The sequence below is a fragment of the Oculina patagonica genome, chromosome 13, assembly GCF_052425735.1.
Source record: "Oculina patagonica isolate OP01 chromosome 13, crgOcupat, whole genome shotgun sequence".
NCBI classification, from domain to species: domain Eukaryota; kingdom Metazoa; phylum Cnidaria; class Anthozoa; order Scleractinia; family Oculinidae; genus Oculina; species Oculina patagonica.
In genome coordinates this window covers 22,755,185-22,771,840 of record NC_135770.1, presented here as the reverse complement: position 1 = coordinate 22,771,840, position 16,656 = coordinate 22,755,185, and the positions used below count along the sequence as shown (strand labels likewise).

The window sequence follows — 16,656 nt, the reverse complement described above, 5'->3', positions numbered from 1 at the left end:
CCACACTAGATTCAAATTTAATCAAAGTTAGCTAGTTCAGTTCTAAACTGTTTATAAATATTCCTGTTTGTTCGTTAAATGTGTTTTCCTTTCTGATACCTAAAAACACGAACTTCATTTTTTAAGCCTAGAAAAAAAAAATGAATTTCTCGTCTAACCTGTTTAAATAGGTAAAAATTGAATTGCCAAAATGTGAACAAATTGTCTTCAATGACAAAAGTAGAGGTTCTTACTCTTATACTAGAAAGGATACGTTACATTTTAGCGCGACATCACAAAGCTATAAATTATTTACGGTATTTGGGTTGTTTATCTGCTTGGCCAATTAGAAGGATATGCCTAGTTTAGCAGAATTTGCCATAAAATCATGTTTGTTTTGTTTTTATATTAGTTTTGTGATATTCTTTTTTAGGATTGCACAATTTATAAACATTTGACAATAAAAATAAGCGACAGTAAGACACAACGTTTCGATGTCATCCTGACATCATTTTCAAGTGACAAATAAAATAACGGTTCAACAGTGTTATATATGCGGTTAGAGGTGTGATGTTTCATTAACATATTTGTTTTAAACAAATAGTTTCGCGCGGATAGAATCCGATTGCGTGATTTACTGCTTGATTTACGAAATGTTGTTTATTAGAAAGAATAAACCTAGCCTGAACACGCAATCGGATTCTATCCGCGCGAAACTATTTGTTTAAAACAAATATGTTAATGAAACATCACACCTCTAACCGCATATATAACACTGTTGAACCGTTATTTTATTTGTCACTTGAAAATGATGTCAGGATGACATCGAAACGTTGTGTCTTACTGTCGCTTATTTTTATTGTCAAATGTTTATCAAAATTTAGTCTTATGCACAATTTATATTCGTGAAATCGCTATTCTGAGGTACTCAATGGGGTTTACCGATAGCTGTAAAACGGCCAAAAATTTAGCAGTTTAGGCGTAAAAATTAGAAAATTTTAACCGTTAGCCGAAAAATATGTTAACCGTAAAAAAGGTCAGTAATTGGAATAAAACAGACTATATCACTTCATCGTCCCCGAATGGTCCTAAGACTTAAAATATGTTTTTCAGTAATGGGAATTAATTTTAAACTTTTCAACACAATGGAAACTTTTAACTTCTGTTAACCGTCATGGAAATAAATTAACATTTATCAGTAAAAAGCCAAAATTTATATCGTTTACAGTAAAAGCCACAACCCCATTGAGACTCTCTATTCTATGTGCCGATAGGAAGACAATGTCAATAGTTTACCTCGCTAAAATCGACATTTTCAGTTTATTATTAACAATTAGACTATGAGCCCGAGTTTTCTATGAGCAAATAGTCAATGAGGCGCAGCCGAGTTGACTATCGCTCATAGAAAACGAGGGCGAGTAGTCTAATTGTTTTAGTAGAAACTCTAAAGGATTGAAGTCCAAAACCTACAATATTGTGCACTTTGAAGACAAAAATCAAGAAAATTTACCGCTTAAAGAGCTACTCGCGCGCACGACTGTTTTCTATCGGCGAATAGAAATCAGTGGGAGAACCAATCAGATTCACAGATTTCCAATAGAACACAGCTGAGTTTCTACTAAAGTGCGTTATTGTTCGTATTTATCATCGTGATATTGAACGAACAGCAGCTGAGAAGCTGCGAGTTGTTTCGCTTACAAAACATAGCTGCCGGAACTGGGGGTGGAGGAGGGGGGGGGGGGGGGCAGGGGGCTGTAGCGCAAACCCCTCTCCCCTCCAAAAAAAAAATTTGGTTTGTCAAGACACAAATCATTTTATCAGGATCGTGTTGACGGGAAAGCATGGTGTACGAATTTATGATTGTATTTGACATTACCTGTGCCATCGGCGACTTCAAAGCGTACAATTTATTCCCGCGGGCGTCTAGAGAACAACCCAAAAAGCACCACGAAGCATGATTGTCTAAATTTCCTAGTTAAGCATTGTCACAAATCGATTACGGACACACCGGATACTGTTAAAGACATTTTGGGAAATTTGAGAAAGGGGGGGGGGGGGTGAGAGGGGTTAATGTGCTTGGCCATGGCTTGGAGTACGATGGGCCCCCCACGTTTCAAAACGCTTCGCCGCCTCTGCATAAAGTAGTGGGATCAGGTATGGGCACCACAGACGAATCTCCTGCTGTTAAATAAAGCATTAAGTATAAAACTGTTAAAATGTATAAATCGTTCGAATATAACATGGTTTTTTTTATAACACAGGTTCAAACATGTTGTCGCCTCACGATAATACCGATTCCACTTTACACACCGTCCGACAACATGTTTTTACAAAATACGAGTTCCATTATCTTAATGTGTCAAGAGTTAGAACATTCACCGTGTACGATGTCTTTGATTGCACCTTTGAATGCCTCAGCAATCCTTTGTGCTTTTCTGTGAACCTGGCCGCCTTTAGTGGAGCCAACGGAGAACTTTGGTGCGAATTACTGTCTTCTTATACATACAGAAACTCCACTACAAAGGAAACAAGTGTTCGCATCATTTTGCCATTAAGGTGGGAGGCATTTTCTCGAGTTCGGTAGTGTAAATTTGTACATTAAAACCTGAAATTTGAAGGAGTTTTGTTACAATAAGGCACGCCGTGTGTACTGTCGTGAATTGTAATAAACGTCGTAAATTGTAATTACAGTTGTCGTGATTTGTAATAGCTGTCGTAAATTGTAATAACAGTTGTCGTAAATTGTAATAATGCACCTATGGCAAATTGTAACAAGAAGCTTGAGAAGCTTAAAATCGAGCGGTTAATAATTAACTATCTGCTTTGATTTAAAGGCAGGGTACAGTACCGTAACATCACTGGAAAAACAGTCACTTAAGTAACACTCAGTCGGAGGTTTGCGTAAGTCACAGTCTGCATGAGGTATATTAGTGTCTAGAACATAATATCTGAAATGTTTTCAAGATTGCATTATTACTCTATCACATAATGGTCTCAATTTATAAACATATTTCGCACAATACAAATAAACGATTGAATTAGACGACTAGAAAATATAAATTTTCAACACTTAGCAAAGTGCAGCCTTTTCGCAATACTTAATAAAGGCGGGGTTTTACCTGAAGACCATTTTTCCAACGCTTTAGGTGGCTGACGCATTTCGGTATTTTCCAGCCCTTACACTTTGATGGAACAGTACTACAACTCTTTATTTGGTAACTACTATTGTCAGGAAAATGATCACGACTTGTTTACCAGTGATTAGGTATTTGTCTCATACCATTACTGTAATAGCAACCGATGAAGAATAGTAGTACTGACCCAAAGTATAAGGGCTGGAAAATACTGAAAACCATTTCAGCCGCGTTTCAAGAAATCCAGAAAAGCTTTACTAATCCCATATATCTTTGTTTTGCAGTATTTAGTTAATTTTTGGGCGATTTTGGGGGATGTCTGGGAGGCGATAAATTGGAGATTTGATTGAAAGTTAGAATTTGAAGGTTAAAAATTAGTGGACTGACACCAAACAGTCCCCTGACAACCTGGAGTGCTCTTGCGAGGAGGTCAACTGTTTATTGGTGTCATATCAGTTCCATTTTTTTTCTTCAATCCCTTCTTTAAATCTCTTAAAATTTCATTCAAATTCACGTAGAACCCCACCTTAAGTTTTGTTCTTGTGAGAAAATAACAGAAGTCAAAGGTTGCGTGATATAACCAAGCATAGATTTTAATTCTCCCTCCCTTTCCCTTTCCTTAGCCTTTCACCCCCACCTGTCCCTCCCTTTCTACTCCCATCCTCCCCCTCCCTCCCCTCTTCTGCAGTCTTTTACTCCAACCTATCCCATCGAGCTTTCTACTCCAATTACGTTCACCCTCACCAGCGTTTTGGGAGAGGGAAGGAGGTGGCGTCAACAAAGCGGAAGTTTTGAGTGACCGTTACACAGTAGTCCGAGGTCTGCATATGTCACGCAGTTTCCGTGAGCTCAAGAAGTCATCTTCACATGTCTAGGCAAGCTCCAGCTTAGGTTTGAAAATTTATATTGTGTTACAAATGTTCAACAAAATCAGCTCAAACCAGTTGAATGGCATAAAAAGGAAATTCATTTCACGTCAAAACAAAAAGAAAGAATAACGTGGAAAATATAGAAGCGTTAAAGCTTTCACAAATCAGGGCTTTCAATAACATGGTTTTGGGATGTAGGCGGCAGGGTACTTTTCGAGCGCCGAAGGCGTGAGTCGCCTAGCGGGATCTGAGGGCATGCCCCCCCCCCCCCCAAAAAAAAAAAAATGAAATTAAGATGCTTGCAAATGCTGTTTTCGGCATTTTTCATTCAATTCAATGTTTGCTTCTTTTTTCTGACCGTTTCAGTATCCTTTTTTCTTGATTTTTCGTTTGTACGCGTACTAATCTGTGCCAAGCAATTAAAGAATAACGGAAATTTGCCTTAATTTTGAATTCCCATACCAAGACCTTAGAGTATGAACCGCTAATTAAACAAACACACTTGAATTAAACAAACACACTTGATAATAACTCTCTAGGGTTATACACCTTGCAGTATTAACGTACTAATGAACTTGATAACAAACCCCATGTCGTAAGGATTCTTGCTGATCAACATAGAAAATAAGTTCACAATGGTTTGTTCCCAAAACGTTTATACTTTACAGAGGGTCTGTATACCGTATTGAAAAATTCAGAACGAACCGACGTCTGCCGGCTACCTTGATATCATGTTGAAAGATTAACTCGTTCGAAACCGTAGCAAAATCGTTAGAGACAAACAAGATACAGCCGTTTACTGGCAGTCTTAGAAAATCCTAAATCTCGTCAAATTGAGCCAAAATAAAGTTTTAAAAATTTCCTTTATCAATATGGTTCTTATCTATTTATTCAATTCTATGAATTACTTTTATGCAGTACTGTCCAGCAAAGATTTCAATTTCCTCAAAGTTTCGGGACAAAAGGATACTGAGAAAATATTTCGTGCAAAATGTTATTTGATTAAGCGAATGTTTTCACGTCTATAAATACTTCAAGCAGTTGAATGAAAAACCGTTTTGTTTTCATCAATGAGAACCACTTTCAAATAGTTAATGCATAAAAAATAACAATCAGATCAGAATACAATAATTATTAATGCAAGGTTTCACTATTATGTCCCGGCAGAGATACTTCTTTTTTGCAAGTTTAAATGTATGCAAATTTCGTGTGAAATGTAATTTGATTCCACTGTCTTGTTTCCCATGTTCATGAATGGTGAAAACAATGTAAGATGTAAGAATGGTGAAAACAATGTAAGATTGTTGTATTTTCGTGAATAAAACCCATTGGCCTGTTTTGTTTTCCTGATCATGTTTTCCTGTGATTTTTACAAAACATGTGGCCTTTTTTTCGGAACTTTAAGTTGTGCAAAAATTTATATTTTGAACACAGATGTCCCTTCCGGAATTTCTCACCAAAAGATGTAGATTTCACCGCATTGCGTTCCGCTTTATTTTAAGGTAAACATATTAAAAACTCTTGCAATACGTTTACAATTCGACTCAGACATTAGACACGGATGTTTCGCAGTATTTTTTGCGGCATTTTTTCATTATTTTATTTATTTTTTGTCAAAGTTTAGGGTAAAGTGAGACGAAAGTAGACGGCCAAAGTTTGGCAAGTAGCCGGTTGTTTCGGCCAGCTACTGGCCATATTCAAGTTCCACTCATATTCTGCCATGTCGCGTCATCCCTCTACGGGAAATAAATTTCCCCGATTCCAAAACTAAACTCAAAACGCTTGAATGACGAGCCAAAAAGTATTCATTTCTCGATTAAAAGATTGGAATATCCGGAAAATAACAGTACTAGCTCCTTATCAATTAAAACTTTCTTCGCAAGAGTTGCATAATAGTCAAGAATAAAATCTTAAAAACACAATTTCGAACTATTCAAAACCAGATTAACGTGCGTCACACGACAGGCAAAATGTTTCAGATGAATTTTTTATCGAAATGAGACCAGAAGTAACCTTTTGAAATCGAAGACTTTTAAAGCCGTGACATTATGCATGCAGGCCGTGATAAAATTTAATTAAAATAACAGTCAATTGGTATTTAATTATAATTATTCAAAGTTTTTATTTTGAAGTCATCTTTTCCATCGATAGCTTTATTGATCTCGTAAAATTGTTTGCACCAATACTATACATTGCCAATGTTTTGCTGACGTCTTAAGAAGTGTCTTACTAACGTCACTAATCAAATCTAAAATATATCCAAAACATGTTGTGCAAACATTCTACTCTTTTTGACAGGCGACTTTGACGGCCAACTGTGCGGAAACCATTTGCAAGGTTTTCTAGTTCTAGTCTCCCATGCATCAGGTCTCCCACCAACGGAAAGAAATAACAGGAAACTGAGCTACAAATGGTAAGCGACATCTATTTCGGTTAGTTTGCTAATTTTGGAAAGAAGCCTTTCCATTTTTCAGTGGTCATTCCAGCCGGTTCTCTCCAACAAATGGTAAGCACCCTAGAGTTCGTTCAGCATCACATTGCGGTACACACATCAAGCTGTAGCGGAGGAAATTTTTTCCCTGCGACAAATTGAAAATATTCTCATTTTCATCACAAACGCATCCTACCTGAAAACTAACATTCGCGGAGGAAAAGCAAATGAACACGCGTGTGGTCACGCGTGATGCCCAGTGAACGGCCGTACCGCTGACTGAAACGGCAGACTCAAAGGTAAAAATTCAAGATGGCGGCTGTTTATTATTTCAGTTAAATTTATTTCATGCAAACTGGCTGAGAGAAGTGTCCTTCCGTGAACTTTGAACAGCTCTTTGAATGACTTTATTGACAACCTGCTTACACCTTTCACGAAGGATGAACCACGATGGATTGGCTAAGTTCAGCGCGCCTTAAAGCAACAGTACATGTCAATTGAGATCGATCGAAGGATCGAAGTGCAGCGAGGAAGAACAAAATCTACAAACGAAAGCATCTAAGTGTCGATAAGTGGCATGTATGTAGTATTACTTTCTTGTTTCTTAACTTTGATGTGCCTAAATGTTGAATTGAGCGAACTTGTGAAGAAAATCTTTCGCTGCTATTTTTACATTTGCTATCACAGCATTGCCGAATTATATGGCTCTGAAAACGCTCCGAAAAATGCCCTAACTACCTGTTATTCGCCAATATTTTGATTGTAATCGATAGATTTATGCTTGATTAGCTATTTCGTACCAATTTTGTGCCAAATTGAGGCAAATAAATGGCTTCTGTGTTTCGGTGAATTTTGATGAAATAGCAAGAAATCGTTAAGTCACGTGTGTTTAGTTCCTCAGTACGAATAAAATATCGAAGTCCCCAAACATTTTGTGGCATTTTTGTAAAGTTTAATGATGGATTTCATTACCCATGTAAGAATAATGTATATAAGTTATTGCTCATAGGAGATATTGGGCACTAGTTAAAGGCTATTTCCAACAGTACGAAATGTGTACCTTACAAAAGACCGTTTGAGGAGAAGAAATCAAATCGGACGGTTGAAGTGAATTATTGTACTTTAAGCCTAATAACCACAGAATACAATGCAGTGAATTTTATTTTCAGAAGTCTTTTTTTCTTGTGGAACTAGTCAATCAAACTCAGCTAATTAAATATGCATGAATTAATGAAAAATGGACATTTTTGCAAAAGGTGTCATAACTTGAAGGGAATAAAATGTTTTGAGCTAATGTTTTGCCACAGTGAATAGCTCATCATCTCCAACATTTATGCTATGTTTGGGCGAAATCGGCGATTTGAGCTGTATCACATGTTGCCTGGTCCCCTTATGGACACACTCTTAACTGTTAACTCCATTAGCACCCTCCTAGCAAGAGGCAAGAGGCAAGACGAGGCACTTGCCTTTTTAGCGGTGTAAATAGTGGATATTTTATTAAGCGAACATAATGGACAAAATATTTTTTGCTGGGAAAATAATCCCCAGAAGAACAAAATTGAGTTTTACCAGGAAGTACCTCATAAAAATGTCTCTGAAAGAGATTCATAGCTTCTAGATTTCAAATTTTCTGGAGGGCATGCCCCCAAAACCCACTAGCAAGATCTTGCCTCTTTTATGGCAAAGGTCTGGTTTCGGACCTGCATTTTATAGAATTATTACAAAACACGGCAATGTGCTATTACAATTAACGACAGCTCAGTGTATTACAAATTACGGCGGTATGTTATTACAATTTGCGATAGGCGCATAATTACAATTTACGACAACTGTTATAACAATTTACGACAGGTATTTCAATTCACGACATTTATTACAATTCACGACAGTACACCGTGAGTTGCCGCTAGTAGGCGAGCCAAACTGTTTACCTTATTCTTACTTTTTTTTCGCGCGTGCTTAATTTCGTGAAAACTCGGTAGCCGAATTTCGCGAGTATGATAACGTGGTATTAATTTTCGCCATTGTAAGAAAAATTAGAGCAAAAGTGTAGTAAATTTTGCGATTTTGTCAGTGTTTTCTGGATCAGTCGTCAATGACTAAGGAACTACTGGAAATTTTACAAAGGTCTGGTTCAATGTAACTGCAAGGAGCCTGCAAAGGGAAAATTTGGGGATGTACTAAAGAGGTCTTGGCCGATTTACAGAATAAAGAAAACGGTAATTAGAGGAAAACAAGTCGAAAACAAGTCGGGAAGATATTTTCAAGGAGGGATTGTACTGTTTTGATACAAATTATGGTATTAATTTTCGCGTGTTTAAATTTCGCGCAATGTTTTTTTGCGATTATTTTGAAATCGCGAAAAATAGTAAGAATAAGGTATATGTGAAATTTAAGCTAATGTTCGTGTAAAAATGTCATTCATTCTTCAAACTAAATACGACAAATGAAAATAAGACAGAACTCAGTTATTCTACAAACTCGCTTTCATTGACAACCCACATGTTATTCTTTCTACAGTCGCCTTGTTCTTCCTCGCCGTGTCAAAACAGAGGAACCTGTCAACCGAACTACAAACATGACACGTTTGAATGCCTTTGCCAAAAGAATTTCACTGTAGGCGTTTGTGACAAAGGTAGATGAGATTAGCAATTGTTTGAATTAAATGCTAGAAGACTAACGCAATTTCCACGCTACAGACGCCATTTTTTCACCTTTAATTTATATGAAGTCTTGCTAATAAACAAATGTCAACTTACTTAAAATTTTAGTTAAATTTTGACTTTGCCATTATAATATTCACTATGAACTGTTTGACCTATTTCTAGAATGAAATGGTTTCGTTTTTGCTACGAAGACTCGTAACAAAGCTGATTTTACATTTCCGTTTTTGCAGTTGTGGCAGACTCTTGCAAGCAAGCGTATGACGCCTACAAGTAAGTCATTTTCGTGATACCCTTTAGAGCTAGCCCCATTGAACTTTGTATCATAAAGCTCACTTCTGGCAATATTCAGGAGGAGCAAGTTTAGTGAAAACTTAAATTATGTGTTAATATTTAAAGTGGTACTATGATCAAAATTTTACCTTCCTTTTTCTCTTCGGTTTTTGAAAGTACTTACATTAAATAGTAACCTTGCCAAATTTTAAGTTCAAATTCGAATTGGAAGACCACTTATTTCACGCGTAAACTTCGGCTTTGGCTTGCCGCCATTACTAGATTCAAAAATGTCCGAGGACCAAATAGAGATCTGGAACTAGTTGGGACGAGAGCATGCTGACGTCATATGCGCATCAACAAAATGGCTTCTTCGAAGGCTGGAGTGACCGATCTGGAAAAACATTGGTTTTCTTTTTAATCTGTAGTGATGTAGAAGCCGTATCTACTGCGCAAATGTTTTTTAAACATACTTCAGGGCATCTCCAGGTCACTTTTGCACAACATAGTGGCAGAAAACATTTCAAGAGACGGAATTTTTAACTCGCCCGAACCACGCAAGATGAATAATAGATCGTCACTTTGAGGGAAACTTGTACTCTTGGAAATGCTTTATAGATAATTCTCCCTGCAACCTTTGTGAGGTTAACTTCTTCAACTATCCAAGGAAAGTGAATAGAATAGAACGCTTCGAATTATCTACAGTGAGTTTACTGTATTCGCTCCTTTTTAGAAGCAAAACATTGGGTGAGTGGCGTAATTTACTTCTGTTGCTCAAGCTCTCGTGTTCTCGAATAGTCTAGTTATTGTAAATACTTCATGTCAAAAAGGTAATTTTTGGGCAAATCGGCCTGTATGTTCCTGAATTATATCCTCTATTGTACAAATAAACTTAAATAAATTCGCACGAGGCGGTACATTTAATATGTGAAAGTACATACAGAGGATGCAAAGCTTAGCAATATCTTTTTACTGATTATATGTACTGAAAATGTTCCCAGTGTAGTCCTCTGTATACACTGTACTCTTGATAACCTCACCAGCACGTCTTCAGTGTTGGTCACTTGTTTATTTCTGCCATGCAATATAAAACACTACAGTAGGACTGTACTTCATTGTGCACTTATAGTATTCATAAACATTTTTTGAGAAGTAATCTCAGGATAGAACAGTGTTAGCCTGTCTCAGAGACATACATGCTATCCGGATTTTACTCAGTATATCTTTATTATTTTTAAGTACAACAGGGGCCATGAGCTATAATTATGACCTGTGCCAATCACTCATCCTGTGTGAACAGAGCACCGTTGAAATCCTAGCTACTCTTTATTTTTAGTTTGCAATATATTTATTTTTGGCATGCTCTTTTTGTTCATAAGTTGAGAATGTAGTAGCCAACAATAAATCATGTGAATGTGCCAGAGAACCCCTGAGCTGCTGATCCATCATAATTTCTAACACAAGTACAGTCAAATATGTACCATAAATAAAAATGTTGTATTGATTGAGGTGAGGTGGCCTAAGTGTAAGTTGTCGGACTCCGGATCAAGCGGTTCAGGTGTGGACTCTTACTGGTGTCATTGTGCTGTGTTCTTGGGCAAGACTACTCTCATGGTGCCTCCTCTCCAAGTGTAGAATGGGAACTGGCAAATTGATGGTGTGACGAGGGCATGCAAGTCTAGTTGCTTGGTGGGCAACTAGACTTGCATGCAGACCTTGCTTTTTTCTAACAAGGGGGCAATTTTGAGGTCACACAGGACCCTTGCAACCATTATATATGTATATATTTAAAGTGTATACACGAACTGCGAAGCCGACAACAAATACAGTCAAACCTGTACCATAAATAAAAATGTTGCATAGCAATGGGGTAGTTGTTTTGATTTAGGTGCGGTGACCTAATGGTCAGTGCGCAAGACTCTGAATCAAGCTGTTCAGGTGTGAGCCCAGACCAGTGTCATTACATGTATGTGGGGGGGTGGGGAGGTTAAACCTGTGATGCAATTGTACTTCCATCTCATCCAGGTTGCATAATCCTACTTAAACCAAGATATGCTTTGACCTGATGGGCAAGCAGGCTTGCATGCAGACTTTGCCTTTTTGCATCAAGGGAGCAATTTATTTAGGGTGGTACACGAAGCTGGCTTGTTTACAGTCACGTTACACAAGATTAGTCCCAAAATTGAACTCTCAATTACATACACATACTGCAGATGCACATTGTACTGCCAGTGATATTCTCTAGAAAGAGCCACTGTCACATTGCATATGATACCATAAAAAAATATTTTCTTGAGTAGATGCCAGACCCCGACTCACCACAGGCTTCATTTAAATGCCGGTTCAAAACTGGAAACGTTTCATCAAGGTCCCAGTGTTTGTTTGAGGTCCAGGTGTTCCCGTTTATAAACTTAAAACTTTATACCCTTAATATTATTTTACTTGTTCCCATGTTGTGCATATATGTTTCAGTTATTTTTATCTGCATCAAAAAATCACGGGGCCAAGAGGAAAACAAATGGGTGAAATGAATAAGAAAAACTACTCCTACCCAGTTTTGCTGCTACTTGTGGGACAGTTTCATAGCATTATCAGTAAGTAGAGTGAAGGACTCTATACAGCATTCAAATGGTTTTCTTATTTTTAGAAACAGGAATACTGAATGCTGGCTGAAGCTAGATGTCTGAAGTGTTATTACCCATTAAAACACTTAGTTTTAAAAAAGGTTTATTACCTGTATTGTAGTCAAGGAAGGTAAAACTGTATAAAACTCAAGGAGCTAAATCCATTGATCACCTGCACCATCTTGTTGACTTTAATTTTTCTGTATAAATTTTACATTATTTCATGTTTATAAAGCTTTTTTCGGAATAAACAGCTGAGATAGATTTTATGCCCATGGCGTGTATGATAGATTTCAAGAATGAAAACAACAGTAAAGATCATTTCAATCCTTCGCAAACGGCAATAGCAACCTACACGTATATATATGCAGAGCTCTCTATTAATTCAAACATTGCAGACATTTTATCCTAACTATTCAATGTCGTTCTCATCATACCATGTATTCAAACGTATGTAGTCCATGAATCGCCGTTCCTCTTCGTTCTTCGAGGCTTCTTCGATCGGTGCTTCGATTAAAAAGAAGACGGCAGCTTCGTTGTAGGCATACAGCGCCAAAACCTCATCGAATGAAATAAATATTGAAGTATTTGCATACAAACATTGCCCTTTAGACCGACGTCAAACGGCTTTAAATTCTCATTATAAGAAACGATACCGCTAAATTGCAATGTCTCTTCGTTGCGGCTCTCTTGGGTTTCGCCACCGGGCAAACTAGACGAAGAATTTGTTGAAGAAATATCTTTTATAACCCTGTTAATTCTCAGTATATTCTCTCTTGGAACACTCGAAGCTCGAAGCGACGATGCGCATATGACGTCACGGACCAACTCATGCGTAAATCCGCTTTTCAGTACAGTCGCTGGCTCACTTTAGACGTCCGAGTAATGGCGGACGGGTTTTCCACGATTTTCGGCAAGCTATTTCAAGGCTTATATTGCTCGCAACGTTCTAAATTCTAGCGCGCTAGTTAAATATAGACTTATTGAACAAATTGACTTTAGAAAAAGACGAAAAGAAAAACCAAAATTTTGGTCATAGTAGCACTTTAAATATTGAAATCAGTCTGTTTTTTCTATAAGTTATCTCTCTTTAACTGGTTGGAACATTTATAAGGGGCGTTTTGATCAGCATTGAAAAAGAAAATAATGTTTAGAGGCATTGATCTCTACCTCAGAACGTTACTTGAAAACTATGAGCATTATCTATTACATGGCTCATGTCTATGTGATGTAATTGTCAATGGAGCTTGCAACTCTGTAAAGCTTAAAGTTATTTTGCAATTTCGTCATAATTTCTCATTATTTCTCTCTCTATAATAGCAGTACTTTGAGAAATTTTCAATCTTATACCAAAATTCAAACCTGTCACTGCACTCTGCTTTTACAAATTTTAAATAATTTATTTTACAGGTCGAAATCCAGCCACCTGGTTGCTCTTCGCGTTGACTCAAAACCAACTTCCGTTCTCTGTCACTTTGGAGATTTTGGATGTGGAAATGGGGGATGGACGCCGGTCATGAAAATTGACGGCAACAAGGTAAGACATTTGCTGGTCAGACTTTCGAATGGCACAGATCCTGATCTTGATATAGACGACTGCTCAAATTATAAATATGTGCTGAATTTTTCCTTTTATTTTTCAGAACACCTTTCATTATGAATCGGGGTACTTGAGTGATAATAATGAGTATAACCTTCGTGGAGGGGAGACTGGGTTTGACACACAAGAGACCAAGTTGCCGACCTACTGGAACACGCCCTTCACCAAGATTTGTCTTGGTATGAAAATCGGCCAACAGATTAACTTCGTTGTCATTTACAAGCAGGCAGACTCTGTGTACTCACTGATCGCTGATGGGCAATACCGTGCCAACTCACTGGGTCGTAACACGTGGAAGACGTTGATTGAGAATCGGCTTTATTAGTAATAACGAAAACCACTGCAGAAACTGCGATTCCAGAATAGGGTTTGGTACAGGAGGGAATCCCGATGACTCCAACACGTGTGGAAACGAGGCTAAACACTCCCAATGATAATGGAAACAAACACATCAAAGCCATGGGATACATTTTGGTACAGTAAAGTAATTAGCGACTATGCTGTCAGAACAATTTGTTGCTCTGAAAATTAGAAACCGCAAACATAGAATGATGCTGACTGATATATCTAAGTTGCATCTTAGCATGCGCTGTTAATAGATTTAAGAAACAGCGGTCCAGTATAAACGGAATAAATAAATATTGCTGTTGGGAATTTAAAAGTGTGAGACTATTTTTTATTATTATACATGCAAAAGCCACTCAAGTTCAACCCCGTTACAGGGCCTCCTTGAGAAGGGTATATGCGTAGGTGGGAGTGTAACATGTTCCCTAGATCCCTTGAAAATTTGCATTTTTATAAATGTTTTCCACTGATAAAGGTAATGGTTACGTAACTTTTTTTTCTACGAAAACTTCCCAATCATAGATGATATCGCGTGTTTTCTCAAGATAATCTAATGATATCTCTTGTTTTTCCCTTGAAATATGTATCCATGTTCCCTTACGCCCAAAACCCCTGGGAGCCCCTTAGAGGTGATGTGTTGCACTCGGTAAGGGCTACGTCATTAGATCAAAAGAGTTTTTTTAATAGCTGTGCCGCCAGTTCGAAAGGTATCTTTAAATACCCCAATTTCATTCATAGTCAGGAACATTTTTTTTTTTAGAAAATATCATTTTCAAGAATAGGCTGTAAGAGGCACAGAACTAATAAAGTGCGTGTTATATAATCAGGACATCAGCCTTTAAGCTAGACCACAACACCGGAACTCCGTTCCCTACTTATCGAACAATATCAAGCGAGAGTTATTTTCCTTCCTGTTTTAAGGCGAAGGAGAAAAGGCTTTTGTTTTAAAGCTGCTGCCAATATCAGTTTTCGCTTTTAGAGCCTGTTTTTCCCATTAAGAATGAAAATCGACCCCTGCTGACGCTTTCTCGGAGGCCATATACCTCAGGTGCACTGCAAAATATGAACGACTTTGCAGTGTAGTCAGACTAGCGCTTGAACATTTCCATTTAGTACATATCATCTTTTATTGAGTCAAAGAGAAATACTGCCTATCAATAGAAAAGAACAGCAGTAGAATATATAATACTGCTAGAAAAGAAGCGTCTTGGCTCGGAAATTTAGATCCCTGTCCATAATTTATAATTGTCTAAAGTATTGATTACGGGCTAATGTAGCTATATTGGAGTGTTTGCTTTGTTAATGCGCTACAAATAAATATCATATAAACAGGAAGACTTTACAACGACTCATAAAAAAAATATTGTAATCAAGCAGTACCACTTTAGTCTCAATGTCAACACATAATTCCTCCTTAGTGGTCTTTTCGCTTTTTAGCGTGACTTAGTTGGGAGAATTTGATCCTTCTTAAGGAGGCTCGATGTAGTTTTTTTAGACTAAGGGTGGTTGTTTTGAAAATTAAAATTACCTAGGAAGCCAATGTTCGATTTTTGCCAAAATACACCATAATAATCAAATGTGACCAAATTTTAATTTGTTACCCGTCACTTAGTCACAACGGTTACCATAGCAACGATTGACGTTTTCTTTTGTTCTCAAACAAGCTTGATTTTCTCGAAATCTAGACTGACACTTGGTGTTTATTTTTTGATATGTTAAAGTTTAGTAGATTGACTAACTGTTGACGAAATTTTAGAAAAATCTGTAAGAGCGTTTTCAAGTAAATCAAGAATGAAATTTTCAGAAAAACATCGTTTTAATATAAAATAGGCGCCTTAAAATTGTTTCGTATTATTTGAGCACAGTTTCTCTCACTGAAATATAAATACTTACACCATCAAAGACCATTAACTAAAAGCGAAAGACTTTTTGCTTTAATTTGCTAAAATATATCGACTGCCGATTGTAAGAAATTATAAGAAAATACCAAAAACTTCATTCTTGATTTACTCTAAAACGCTCTTACAGATTTTCCTAAAATTTTGAGCACAGGTAGTAAATCTACTGTACTTGAACATATCAAAAAATGAATACCAAGTGTCAGTCTAGATTTCGAGAAAACCAAGCTTGTTTGAAAACAAAAGAAAACGTTAATGGTTGCTATGGTAACCTTTGTGACAAAGTGACGAGTAAAAAATTAAAATTTGGTCATATTTGATCATTATGGTGTATTTTGACAAAAATCGAACATTGGCTTCCTAGATAATTTTAATTTTCAAAACAACCACCCTTTGGCTAAAAAAACTACATCGAGCCTCCTTAAATTCTTGTGACTTGTGTGCGTGTTGTTGAATAAATATTCTTATGTATAAATAGAATAAAGATGTTGACTATTAGCAGTTTGGAAAACGTAAACAGGAAAATTTTTTGGCAAGGAAGAAAAATCGAAAAGCTCTAAAAATTCGACTTGCTGTTCAAAAATTAAATGTATTAATTTATTTTTTCCACAGTAAATTGTCGATTACCATCAAAAAATGAAAAACAACGAAGAGACTTAATCCATCAATTAATGCGTCACTCTTTGAAAGTAATATGAGACTGCTGCACGTAGGCCATGAATTAGAGGCGGATGGCGTCAAATTAACGTTTTCCGATTGGCTAAAAGCAACACGGAAATGCAAAACTCATGCGAAATTACTGACTTTAACTTCTCAAGTTTGTTTGCAAGCAAAGCAACG

General features: G+C 37.0%; 1 pseudogene; it reads left to right on the top strand.

The window, feature by feature from the left end:
- The first annotated feature begins 8,915 nt into the window (after window positions 1–8,915).
- On the top strand, window positions 8,916–14,007 carry LOC144637036 (putative skeletal organic matrix protein 5; annotated as a pseudogene).
- Window positions 14,008–16,656: the final 2,649 nt, after the last annotated feature.